General features: G+C 41.9%; 1 protein-coding gene across 6 annotated transcripts in view; it reads left to right on the plus strand.

Moving 5' to 3' along the window:
- The first annotated feature begins 4,553 nt into the window (after positions 1-4,553).
- The window catches only part of PALS1 (protein associated with LIN7 1, MAGUK p55 family member), a 56,782-nt gene continuing 48,121 nt past the window's right edge, over positions 4,554-13,214 (plus strand). For 2 of the 6 annotated variants that reach the window (XM_064512475.1, XM_064512473.1), the window contains exons 1-2: positions 4,554-4,771; positions 9,624-9,687. The gene's annotated coding sequence lies outside the window, so the exon portion shown is untranslated. Of the gene's footprint in view, positions 4,772-4,887; positions 4,974-9,623; positions 9,688-9,803; positions 9,824-13,214 lie in introns of those variants that run through there. The other 4 variants (XM_064512477.1, XM_064512478.1, XM_064512474.1 and 1 more) reach the window with 3 other exon arrangements.

Here is a 13,214-nt window from a genome sequence, read left to right on the forward strand (position 1 = left end):
TTGCACAGAAGAAGGCACACAGATGACTGTTTGAAACAATATCAAAAAGACAGAGAAGCATGGAATATAAATGGAATAATGTGCACAGATAGTGAGAAACTATGCAAGGAAGAACAGGAAGCAGCAGACTGATGTGATTGCTGATTTGAGTATAACTTAACAGGGGAAGGGGAAACAGTAGAAACATTCAAAGACTGCCAGGCAATAAGACAAAATTGCCAGGCAAGAAAGATTATTTTTATTACCCATAATTTTTCTGGACTAAGCACAGTTCCCCATACTGTGCCATCAACATTCCCACTTCCAGCTCCATTTTTGGGCACCCACTTTCTGGGAAAGATCCCTATTTTGGGGCTTAAGACCCCTCATTGAGAGCTGAATAATTCTTCCAGACGTCAGACCTCTCTTCTGAAGACTAACCTTTTTCTACAAATGAATTTCTGTTGGGTTTATGACCCTATTTGTAAATACTGTGACCTTACTTGGAGTTGTGCAATTTGGGATTTTGAAGGACTGAAGCGAGGCAGAGAATACCAGAAGCCAGAGAAGATGTTTCAGCCATCCAGATGAACATAAATGTGAAAAGGGGTTATTGGATAGAACATAAAAGACAGTTCTAGGTGCTATAAAGGAGGAAAACATGACCATCTTTGAGTCCTTGGTATTTGTTGTGCTAGTTCAAGGAAGGCTGCAATGAAATTGGATTGCTCTATTAATTTCAAGGTTCAGGGTTTCTGCTGCTGGACTATGGAGGCCAAGAGTGATTTTTTTTCTTACTTAATACGTAATTTAGCTTCTGCACTTTCAGCAATTTTTCACTTTTCTTTGAAACACTAAATATTGGACACAGCTGGCTCTACATGCACACTAGTTGATGTGTCCTGCTTACATGCTCAGGGTTAAACTGGTCACTAAATTTGTGGCCAGGCGAGATCAGACTGCTGTAAATCAAACTGGACGGGCCACTGTGGGATATTTTCATTTCCCCTGAAACACAGAGAGAATAGGTAGGAGAAGTCAGAGAAAAAAACAGCTTGCTTTCATTCATATTCATTTAAAGGGGACATTAAAATGGGAAAGGAAAAATCCACAATAATCCTTGGAGACAGGAGGAGAAGAGCCTACGTAAATAGATGCCAGTCATGAAATTAGAGACACAAAAAGAGGAGAAGACAATTTCTCAAAACCTTGCAAGAATAAAAGATCAAAAGGGAAAGGGTAATCAAGATAATGAAAAAAACAGCAGAAAAGTCAAGAAAGAGGATGGAATACAGACCCTGACATCAGCTAGGCAGGAATTCTTTAGAGATTGCATAAAAAGTATTTTGGCAAATAAGAGGGATGACATCAGTTTGGAAGGGATCCAAGATGAATTTGGAAGAGAAAGTACATCTGTTGTAGAATGCATGTTCAATGAGTTTAGAGATAAAGCGTTTAGAGATAAAGGGGAGGAGAGTAACGGGACAGACAGATGGTGACTGGTTCTCCTCCAGCCTTTCCTGACATATGCACTGTTGCTGCTGTGGCTCTTCCGACTTAGCATGCCTTTTTGCATCAGTCTGCAGAACCACTTCTGGACTGTAAAACATGAATTCAGTTATGCAGTGATATAAAAGGGAATTTCTACCTAATCCTTCTGTGATTTTTCATTCCCCCTCCAGAGGGCGATGGTATCAAAGAAAACAGTTGGTCCTATGCTAGCCTCATGACTAAGCTTCACTGTCAGAAATTTTTTTTTTATTGATTACAATCAGGCAGATTTAGAATGATCAATGGTTATATTAGCATCCTGATGGGAACCAGTGACCCTAATTTACATAAAAGTCCATTCATCAAAGATAAGCATTTTCTTTGTAAAAGAACATTTGCTTGTGGAATGAATGTATCAACCTTAAAAAGAAGGTTTTGCTTTAATAATAAACCAAATTGCCTAAATACATTGGTTCTGTAGCTCCAGGCATGCTTTAATGATCCCATAATGACTGAGAATACAGCCATTATGAAGTGCTTCTGTAAAATCAAAATATTCAGGTTCAAAACTCATAAAAGGCCTCAACTGTGCATTTCTTTTCAGTTCCTTTTCACCTGAAGATAATCATTAAAAACTTTGAAGAAGGGATGGAACAGCAGAGGCAGTACTTTGGTAAGTAGTTTTCTGATTTCCATTAAGAATTATCTTAGTAGATCCTCATATCAAAGATCAGTCAGTTAAGACAAAATAAACACTTTCCCAATCATCTTTCAATTTCCTTCCTCATCCTCCCATTTGTCTTCTTTCCTTGTATATATTGTTTCTAATTTGAATGTTTTGTTAAATTCAAGCTGAAACATTGATGATCTCACAGCAATTTGTGTGTTCTTCAGCATACCAATAAACAGTACCCACAAGGCAAAATGAACTAGCATTTAGATCTGTTCATTTAAATTGCTATCACAAAGATTTAAAGGAAAAAGTTATCTGGCTCTTTACAAATAATGCTGCTGATCCTGTGCTTTATTGTGAAACCTTTTCAGGTATGACAATTTCTTGGTCTGACAGAATATTTTAATCTCTTGGGCAGAATTAGACAAGCATGCCTCATTCAAGCATCTTATGAATGGATTTGCCAGCTGGGCAAAGGCTAATATTAGGGTTTGTGAAAGCCAGAGGGAGGAGATTGGTTACCAAAGAGACAAACAGATCTTTAAGCAGCTATATTCAAGAGATATCCCAAGCTCAGTCTTAACCTGGTCTGGCAACCCTTGGAAAGGATTAAAACTTCAGCTACAATATAAGAGAACAAAGGAGAAAAACAGAAAATCTAGAACTGGTGTGAATCCTTCTCTGATCTATGACAAACTGTGTAAAACTTTGAAGAAAACTCCTCTGTTTAGTAATGGGCTTTGGGTAACATGCACACTAGGGGCACTGAGACCAGTGAGAGGGACAAGAAATGCTGTCAAGTGAAAGAAGTTGTAATCAGAACTTGTGGCATTTTTAGTCTGTTCACACCAAACTTGGATATAGAAAAGTAAACTAGCAATTTGGATGAGGATGACACCACTGAACAGCCAGCTGCTAAACCTAGACACTTTTTGTAGCCATTGCAACTTCTAGGCATGTATCTGGTTTTGAGGAAGTCTTTTTTGGTTCTCAGGTCCTTTCCTAAAACAGTATGTAAAAAAAGGTTCATGTGAACATTTTCATATGAAGGTGAAAAGCGCTATTTTGGGTGCTGCTCAGCCATGAGTTAGTACTGCAATGTTCTCCCTCCATTTTCCTTTGCAAAGTAAATAATTCTACAATCCACCTATATTCATATTTCTTGTAATGCTCCACTTTTTCCACTCCTGCTCACTTGATTCAAAGACCCTTGTTATTGAACAAGGTCAGAATTGAAATAGTGGGTTCTATATAGTGAAAAGGGATTGCTGCTCTGAAAATTAAAAACTCTAATGGTGCGTGAGCCACAGCGTGAAAAGGTCCAAGTTTCCTCTGCAAGTGGCTGGCAGGACGTACATTAATGGCAGGTCAACTGGTGATTTTGTACGCTCAGGAAAGAAAACCATGGGATCTGTTTTTGTGATTTAAACAATGAGAGAGAATGTGCATGTTTAAAAGGGATCCAAAGAAAACATCATATAGGGTCAAACTGTAGGAAGTTAAAAGTCTGTATCTGGATTTCATAACTGAAAATGATAGCTGGTTAAACTGAAGCAAGAAGAGATGGGCAAAAAGGAGGTTTCTCTTCAATGGCTTTTTAGCGGTCTAGGAAATCCCTTTTTCTGGCCATGTTATGTGGAACTAGCCATCTTGGCATGGTCAAGTCATCTCAGATTCTTTTTACACCTCAGGTAACAGTCTAGGCAGGCTAGCCTGAAAAAAATGGGGGTGGCACTGCAGTTTTAATTTAGTTTTTAGTTTAGCCAAACTAAACTGCAGCACTGAAGAAGTATTTCCACGGTCCTGTAAAACAGCCATTGGTATAGGCCTGGTAAAACCGCATTTAATGACCTCTTTCCTCCGCTCCAGAGACCATGCCTGGGTATTCTCTGGGCTGAGCCTCTCCCTGCTCTTCAAAGGTGAATCTCGGAATAAACACTTTCCCTCCGGCAGCCGTCCGAAGCCTGGCCGAGCCGCTCAGACTTCAGCCGAGACTGCCAGCCAGCAGCCGGGGGGAAGGGGAATGACGAGGAGAGGCTGGCAGCGGGCGGGGAAGGAAGGGAGGGAGGCGGCAGGGAGCGCCCGGGGCACCTGCCCGCCGAGGCAGCCGGCGGCGGAGAGGAGGCAGGAGCGGGCCACAGCGAGGATAGAGCTGCCCTTCAGACAGCCGCGACTCCAGCTGAGGTGCCCCTCCGGGACACGACTGCGGGCACGGAGCGCCTTGGCGGCCCTGCGCCCTCCGCTCTCGCCCGGCCCGCGTGACCATGACGGCAGCCGTTGGGCGCTGCCGTTGCGAAGCCCCCGCGGTGCGCGCGTGCCGCCGCGCTCCCCCACCGACCTCCCCTCCCCGCGCGACACCAGGCGAGGCACCGCCCCAGGCGGGGGGCGGGTCCCGCGCGTACGTGCGTCGTCGGGGGGGGCGGGGCCGCGGCGCGGCGCGGCCGGCGCTGGGAGCGGGCGCGGGGGCAGGGCCGGGCCGGGCTTGGCGGCGGCGGCGGCTGCTGCGCAGCGCTGCGGGGCCGCAGCCGTGTGTGTCTGTGTCTGTGTCTGTGCCTGTGCGGGCGCGGAGCGGCGACGTGCGGGCGGCCTCGGCTCCCGGAGCGTGTCGACGGCGGCGAGGGAAGGACGGTGAGCGCAGCCCCGCTCCGGCGCGCGAGCGGCGGGTCCCGGCGGGCGGCCGCCAGCCCGGGCTGCCGCGGCTCCTCCCCGGGGGCCCTGCCCGCGGCGCCCGCGCAGGCCTGCGGCTCGGGCGGGGCGGGATCGGCGGCTCTCGGGGCACCGCGCCGGTCGCCGCGGCGCGGAGGGGCGGCCCTGGCCGCCGCGGCTGCAGGTGCCCGCGGAGCGCGTGGGGCGGGCGGCGGGGGGGCCTGGCTCGCCCTGCCGAGAGGCGCCGCGCAGCCCGCGGAGCGGCGGGGCCGGCCGGCCGGGCGCAGGCCCGGCGTCGGCGGGGGGCGTCGGCGCTGCCGCAGGAGCGGCGGTTCCGTCGCTGTTTTCCCGGCCGTCGGTAAGGGCGCGCTGAGCGCCGCTTCCTCCGCGCTGCCACCTCCCGGCGGGGCGGCGCTCGGGAAGGGCCCTCGGCGGCGGGACCGCCGGTTTCTGGAGCTCCGCGGGATTAGCGGCCTGGGTAGGGGCGACCGCCAGCGCGTTAACGTGCGTGTTGGCCAGGACCACGAGGTGCGCGGAAGGGCTGTGTCGGCAGCGTCCCTGTCGCGATAGCGCTTCCCGTCGGGCATCGTGCGGGCGAGCAGCCGCGAGCAGAGTGACTGGGAGTGTGCTGAGCCGCAACGCACGAGAAACTTAGATTACTTTGTATTTGACCTTACTGTGGATATTTAAGGGGGGGGGGGGAAGAAATCTGTCCAAAATAATAACTTTATTTAGATGTCTCTTAGGTGAGACGGACCTCTGGGGAAAAAAAAATGGATAATCAGGAATATGAAAAGGGGAAAAGTCAGCTTGAACCCTCTATGACTGGAATATTTGGGCATAAACTAGCTGCATAGCTCACTTACTGGAACAAAATACTCGTGTTCTGCATAACTGGACGTTGTAGTTGAGCTTTTAGACAGTGATTGGTGTTTTTCTTCAAGCGTCTGCTGCTTTGGTGCACAGCTTCAGATGCCTTAAAGCGGCCTGTCTGTCTTTTGGGTGGATTGGGGTGTTTTTCCTGCATTTCCTAAGAATAGGATATCTTTGATGAGGCATCCAAGCCTGTAATCTTTTCATTTTAATCTGTCATCTGAATTTTCACAAGTGCTCCTTTTTTTTTTCTTTTATCATAATCATCTTAAAACTGTAGTTACAAATTCAAGTATCCAGCACTTTAGAATGTAGCTGGGTTTTATACATGTATTAACTGTTTTCCAACATACTGTGATCCAAAAACCCTCTGTATTTTACGTGCTAAGATGTTAACTAATGATTAGTGTTGTAGATGGTTTAACTAGGTATCAAATATTTATATTGCAGTACTTTGTGAAGGAGTGTACTAGAATGTTAAATTTAATTAACATTACTATTAATATATGATCACTCTTTTCAAAGGAATTCTTTCAAACTTTGCCTTCTTCCAACATGCCATGTTTCCTTACAATGTATGGAATAGTTGTGGGTGCTAATTTTTGTTCTATAGGAATTAGATGATGGTAAAGATGATGGTTTTACTTAAATTTTATTGAATTTCCTTTCACAAGATCTGAACTTACTTTCAAATGTAAATTAAAATATTTTTCCAGTAAACTTAGTTAGCCTTCTTAGGAATTTGCAAGAATTACTCAGGCCGTTGAGGGGTGCCACCCGTCTTTCATTATCACAGCAATGTGTGATGTAGAACCAGTAAAAGCGTAATGTAGAAGTTATCATTCGTACCAAGGGTTATGGACACGCAAAACTTAATCTAGTCTGAACTTCTTATTTGTCTGTATTTTTTCCATGTAAATAATTATATTTTCATAATACTTATTTGCTGCTTTTTAATTAAAATCTTTTGCTACAGTTTGAAGTTGTAAGCTTTTAAAAATCCTGCGGCATTTGTAGATGTAAATTCTGTTATGATGTCCCCTTAAAGACTGGGGCTTAGCATCAAATAGTAACAGTTGCAACTGTCTGTTTCAGCTATTCAGATTTTCCTAATTTGTACTTTTGACTAACTGCATTCCTATTAAAATATTAGGCTTTTAGAATTCTGAAGGCCAAGAGTTCAAACAGCCTGCTCCTCCTTAGAAAAAAGGATCAGTATTTGTATTCATATGTCAAATTTAAAATTCTAAAGCTTTGTGGCATCTGGCCATTTAAAAAAAAACTTCTTTATGTGACAAGCAGTGTTGTAAAAAGGCTTGATATTATGGTATTTGGAACACCAAAGTAATTGTTGCTTTGTCCATTCATCAGAAAACCTCAAAACTTCTCTTAAGTATTAATTAAATGATGTTATGTTGTTTTCTTTTTATTAATGGGCAAAGTGAGGCATTTGTATATTTGAAAAGATTTGATGGTACATCTGTGATAGAAAACTCACTTGGTGGAAACATGGCCTGTTCTGTGATTTGAAATCAGGTATGCTGTCAAAAATATTTTTCTAGTATAATTATCCACTGAAGTGCTTTATCCAACACAGTAATTCTGGCAAAAGAAATGTTTTATGATTGGATCCTCCTCCCTGTGCTTCTGACATAATTATGTGGTGAAATGCTTTAAGTGTAGTTCAAGTCAAAGTATGAAGCAGAATTCTAAACAAAGAAAAAAAGTTATAGCCACAGAAGTTATTTATATGCCAGGAAATTTCCAATAAGCTTTTTTTTTTTTCCCAAATAGATGTGTTAAAATATGCCTGTCTATTGATAGACACTTGTTTTATACTCCCACGGATGTCCAGTTGCATACTGAGGAATAGCTGTTTGGGAAGAAAAACATACTGTAACTCTCAAAGTATGCATCGGTTGAATAAGAAAGTGAGCAGAGATAACGTTAGTAACACAGAGATGAATTGTGTAAGGAGGAGTGACTCAAATCTTTAAAGCAGGTGACAAAAAGACAGGGCCAATCCTGCATACTTCTTTTCTGCAAAAAAAGTGATGTGATGTTGCCTCTCTTAAGTGTTTTGAGTACTTGGCCAGTATGTTGAAGTTCAGGTTCAAATTGCTGTACTGTTTGGGGGGGGACTTGAAATCCACACCTGTTATTTCCCAGGGGAATGCCTTAATGGGCAGGCCACTGTGTGTTTTGATGTCAGGCACTTCCAGACTCCAGTGAGTTTCATTCCTGAGGAGTAGTGTTCCCTTGGGGCCGAGTGCAAGCAGAGTATGTAGCCTAGGGACTGGCTGTCAGGGCAAATGATCAGTACAGATTGATGATTTGAACCCAGCCCTCCTGCATGTGGGCCAAATGTTGAATGAGTAAGAGAAAAGGATTATTTTTTTTGTAGTGTAGAGTTAAATTGTGGGGGGTTAAGTCTCTATTCTTTCTCTTTTTGTTTATTCTCGGCTAACTTGGCCATTTGCTACTCATGTTTAGTTTTAGACATTTGAACAGCATATGTAACTTAATGTTTTCACTGCAGAAGGAGCCTGGTTGCTTATCTGGAGGCTGTGGAGTCTAGTAAGTGGCAAGGCATTTAGATTTTCTTGTGGATCTACTTCTGCTTTCTTACAAGATAAGGAATAACAAAAATGCAATTGTTTCAACTTACCTATAATTATTATCTGCTATATGAAGATCACTGCAATGCATTATGTTTCCCTAAGTGATTTGCCTATTGCATCATGTATCAGTTTTGGTAGGTCATAATTACCTTCCAAAGAAAAATTATGAGAAAGAATTAGTTAAAGTGACTTTCTGTTAACATTTTTAATACTTAATTCTGCCTCACCTCTCTGGTCTTTCATTTTTTGCATTTCTTCTCTAGGCTTAGAGAAGAAGTTTGACAATTGGTATGTGCGACAGTGTAGGTCATAGTTGTCAATCATCAAGTTTAGCATTCTGAATTCACCATGCTTTATCAGTATAGAAAACAAATTCCCCATATCCCTCAAAAACCTAAAAACAGATGAAATGATGGAAATTCTGGAAAAAAGCTAGTTTGTAGAAAAATGTGTTAGAAAACAAACTATGAATTTCATCCTTGTATTGTGTTAGCATTCATATTATGGAGATGCAGTGGGAAAGCAGTGGCTTATTTGAGCATAACAGATGAGTCAAAAGGCTCTCAAATGGTTTTCGGAAAGGAAATATATTAGAACCGCAGCTGATTTCTGGGAAAAGTATGTTAAGGGATAAGAGTTAAATGGTCCTTTACAAAAGGCATTAGTAGAACTCAAGTATTGTGTAGTCAGAGTACGGTAGCATCTAAAGACCGCACCTGTGTATTAATATCAACTGTTGTGTGAAAAGTCAGTGTGAATTGCCTCATTTTTATAGCTGAAGTTGTTCAGTGATATCTTTATGCTCTCTAGAGTGTTGAATTTGGCAAAACTAAAAACCTTTGATAACTAGGAAGTGCTGCTGCAACCCCTGCAACTGCTCTTTGACCTGGCAGTAGCTGCTGGGAGGCGTGTATATGCATTCCAATTCTGTTTCCAAGGATAAGTATACATTTTAAAGTCAGGAAGGAGAGAGTGGAAACAGCAACTGTTTTAGACACCGGTGGTGTTGAGCTGATTTGTCGTGAAGTTCTGATCACAAACATTTGTCATCAAAGGGGGACAATGTGTATTAGTGCCTGAGAGTTGCTTCTCATTTCAGTAGCGTGTTATAAGGAATGCCAGGGATTTATGTACGAGCATGTTGTTAGTAGTGTGATAGCATACGAGTGACTTGCATTTAGTGAGGGATATATGAAAGAATAACAAAACTGTTAAAATGTTCGTCTTGTTCAAGGCTGAAAGGCTGGTAAAACGTAATTGGTGTGATGCTTTAGTAAAATCACTGTTCAAAGAGAGAAATGACTTCACTTGATGTTTCTCACTGCTTGTCTTCCTCCCAGGATCTTACTCTCAGTTTGGGTGACAGAGATCAGCTGATCAGCTCTCATCTCAGTCAATATTCAGGTGAGTAACCCAGTGATCTCTTAGCTGAGATGATCTTCATAGTCAAGTTCAGTTAAGGTAGTATGCCTTGACAACTCCTTTTCTATTTGTCAGTTATTTAGGAGCTGGTCGTCTGTGTGGCAGAGGAGAATTCTAGGTAGGGAAGCATCTTTTCTTCATGGCAGTTGTGCTATCGAGCTGTTAAATTCTTCAACGCAGGAGATATCATGACAACGCTTTCTTTAGAATATGATGCTTCTGTGCATAAAGCTAAAAGCTTGACCTTAACGTCAGATCAAGCAGTGTCCCTCGGTGTCCTGGTTGAGAACTTGTGGTTAGCCTGGTTTATTGTGTTCTATCAAATCACCGTTGATTTGTCTGCTACTGTTAATCAAAGTTGAGACAGGTTATGTATGGAGATAGATTAATCGTGGATTAATACAGTGTACCTCAGCTGTCTAAGGAAATTAAAGCTGCTTTTGTGGAAGAGATATTACAAATTAATGGGTTGTGCTCAACAGAAACTAGATGCAAGTCTTGTATTGGCAAAAAGAGTGTGTTACTACTTCCTATAGTGAGTAAGTCCTATTTCCTAAATGTTCTCTCATCTCTGAAGGCCAAACTTGTGCTTTTGGGCTATGCATCCATAGTTTTCAAACAGCAGAGGGTTAGCATTGAATTAGCTTGTATTGTATTGATTTTACTTCTTAGGTATGTATGTCTTTGTTTTCAGAGAGTGAATTTCTCTTTTCGCAGTGTTTGAAAGGACCTGTGATGTCAGCAAATAAATTTAGTCCTGTGTTTTAGTGGGAGAATATAGTATACTGGATGTCATGTGCTTTCTGCAGAATCAGTTCCTGTAGGATCAAGCAGTGATAGAATTGTAAATGCTACTGCATGGTAGCACTAAACATTTTCTTTAAACAGTATTAAAAATTCTCAGATGCAGGAAAAAAGGAAAGTGAGTGGAAATTGAACTGGATATAGGTATTTAGAAGTTGTTGCGGGATAATTGAAACATAATGCAAGCTCATACCGTTTCATTTTTTTTTTCCAGTAATCAAGATGTGTTCTAAATTTGTAACCTAATTACTTAGAGGGAAGCACAGTCGCTTAGAGAAATGAGATAAAAGCTGCTTATGAGCCCAATAGTATTTACGGTTTGGTTTTGACTAGACCAGAATAGTCTGTTTCACACTTCATTTCTTGAAAAGCTATAAAATGCACTAAAACTCTTTTTTGAGCCTCAAGTTCTTGTTAGATTAGTGGACTTTTTTTTTTTTTTGCACTGTATTATCACTTTACGATGGTTCTTGCCCATTCTTAGAATATTCATCTAGTGTGTGCTGTGTTCTTCTCTCAAGACTTTAACCACTGTGATACAATCTCTTCCTAGCAAAGCATGTTGCTTTAAGGCGTTACGATGAGTACTAGCTAGAACTGCTAAGGTGTCAGTTGCTTGCCATCAGTGGAAAGGGGAGGAAAGTGGCTATCTGTGGCTTCTGCAGAGTCTGATCGATACTTTCTACCTTTTAGCAAACTTAAATTTCTTTTTCCTCCATTGGCTCAACAAGCAAGACAAAAAGATCAAGGACTGTAAGTATATCCCAAAGAAAGCTAGGGATCCGAAAAGCAAATGTCATTTGTTCTTCCTTCCAGAAGAAAAAATCCTAAGGATAGTTTTAAGGAAACTCAACAGGAGAAAAGCTGTTCAAAATGAGTTGTTTTGAAATACTTGGTGGGCCATTACTTTCTTTAACCTTTTGCCAATCTTCAAGTAAGAAGTCAAAATGAATTGCAACTGAGAGCTATTTCTCTCTGAAAAATAGAACTCTGCATTTCGTTGCATGATGTTTTGAAGCAGCAGTTAAGAGTTATTTTGGCTTATTGCTCATGAGGTAATTGTTACATTATAAACTACTTCTACTTTGATATCAATGTCTTCTTTAGACTAGTGAATCTATAACTATTAGGGAGTATTCACATGATCAGTTAGAATAGTTGTGATGCATTGTTTTTCCTTAGATCTTTCTTGTTTTAGTGTGGGCTTTTTGTGTTTTTGACACTACTTTTTTTGCAGCATTTTTGTTGCTCGTTTTCTTGCATTCTGTACTTCTGCAGACCTTCATGGGTCTTAGAGCTGACATTCTCTAAATAGGCAAGACGGACAATAGTGGGAAGGAAACAAAGGTTATATATTGGATCACACCATTCCTATGCTCTGTTAAGTCTTACGACCTTTCGCTTTCTCTTTCCTATCCTATTATTGTATTGCATCTTAAAGTTGGATTGGCCTGTAAAGTAGTGCCTATACTTAGCATTTCTTTCCTTCTGCTCTGCTGTCTTGCTTCTTCTTTAGGTCTTGTGATGCTTTTGTTCTGTTATCTCAGCTCCGGTATATTCAAGGATACCCCTTCTATTTCAGCATCAATTTTCTATGCAAGAGTGGAGTTAAACAGAAATAACCTTTTTTATGGGATACGTCCCATAAAAATGATGACTGTTACCTAGTAGTATGCAAAGGAGAGTAGTCCAGTGCCAGTAGCTCTAGAAGTAATTTTTGGCAAGTGCGTAATGGGATTATTACATATCCCTGAAGTGTAATAAAATTGAACAGATTTTCATAGAAAATTATTTTTGACCATAGTATCTGTTCACTATGCTTTATCTAGTGTGAGTGACATCCAGAAAGACAACAAAATGTTGACTGTATCAGGAAAGGCATTAAGAAGATGACAGAAGACATTGTATTGCTGCAGTGCAAAACTGTTGTCCTACTCCTGTGTACAGTTCAGGTCTCTACATCTAAGGAAGTACATAGCAGTAGAATTAAAAAGAAAAAGGGCAACAAAAACATCCAAGGGAATGGAGCCTTACAGGAAGATACTAAAAAGACTGGAACTTCTCAGTTTGAAGAGAAGGCTGGAAGGGGATATGATGGAGGTTCCAGAAAAAAAGTCATGAAGGCTGTGGAGCTCACAAATGCAGGGTGCATTTGATTAAACTGATAGATAGGTTTGAAACAGATAAAAGAAGGTATGTCTTTGCAGACTGGGTGCTGAACTACTGATGTTCACCACATGGTTTGTGGAGGCAACCAGTATCAGCAGGTTCAAAAAAAAAAAAAAAAAAAGAAAGGAATTAAACAGATTCCCTGATAGCAGGTCCATTGACAGATACAGTCAATGGTTCATAATAGAACAGTCAGGGATGTACCATCTAATGTCCTGAATTCAACAGCTGTGGATGCTTGGGGAATACAGGTTATCCTGAAACAGCACATCTGGTTGCTACTGTCAGATGCAGAATTCTGGGCTTGATGGACCGTTGGTCTGACTGACCCAGCAGGGCGTTTCTTGTATTCTTACCCTAAATGTGCAGAATCCAGATTTTACTTTGTACTGAAATTTGCTCTCTAAAAATATGGCAAGTAAATGCCAGATAATGCAAGCCAGATATTATACTACACTAGACTACAAGCAGTAACAAGCTGATCAAAAAAAGGGGGGGAACGGAAGAGCTGGGAAGCCCTAGCAAGGGAGGATAAG

The sequence above is a fragment of the Dromaius novaehollandiae genome, chromosome 5, assembly GCF_036370855.1.
Source record: "Dromaius novaehollandiae isolate bDroNov1 chromosome 5, bDroNov1.hap1, whole genome shotgun sequence".
Classification (NCBI taxonomy): Eukaryota; Metazoa; Chordata; class Aves; order Casuariiformes; family Dromaiidae; genus Dromaius; species Dromaius novaehollandiae.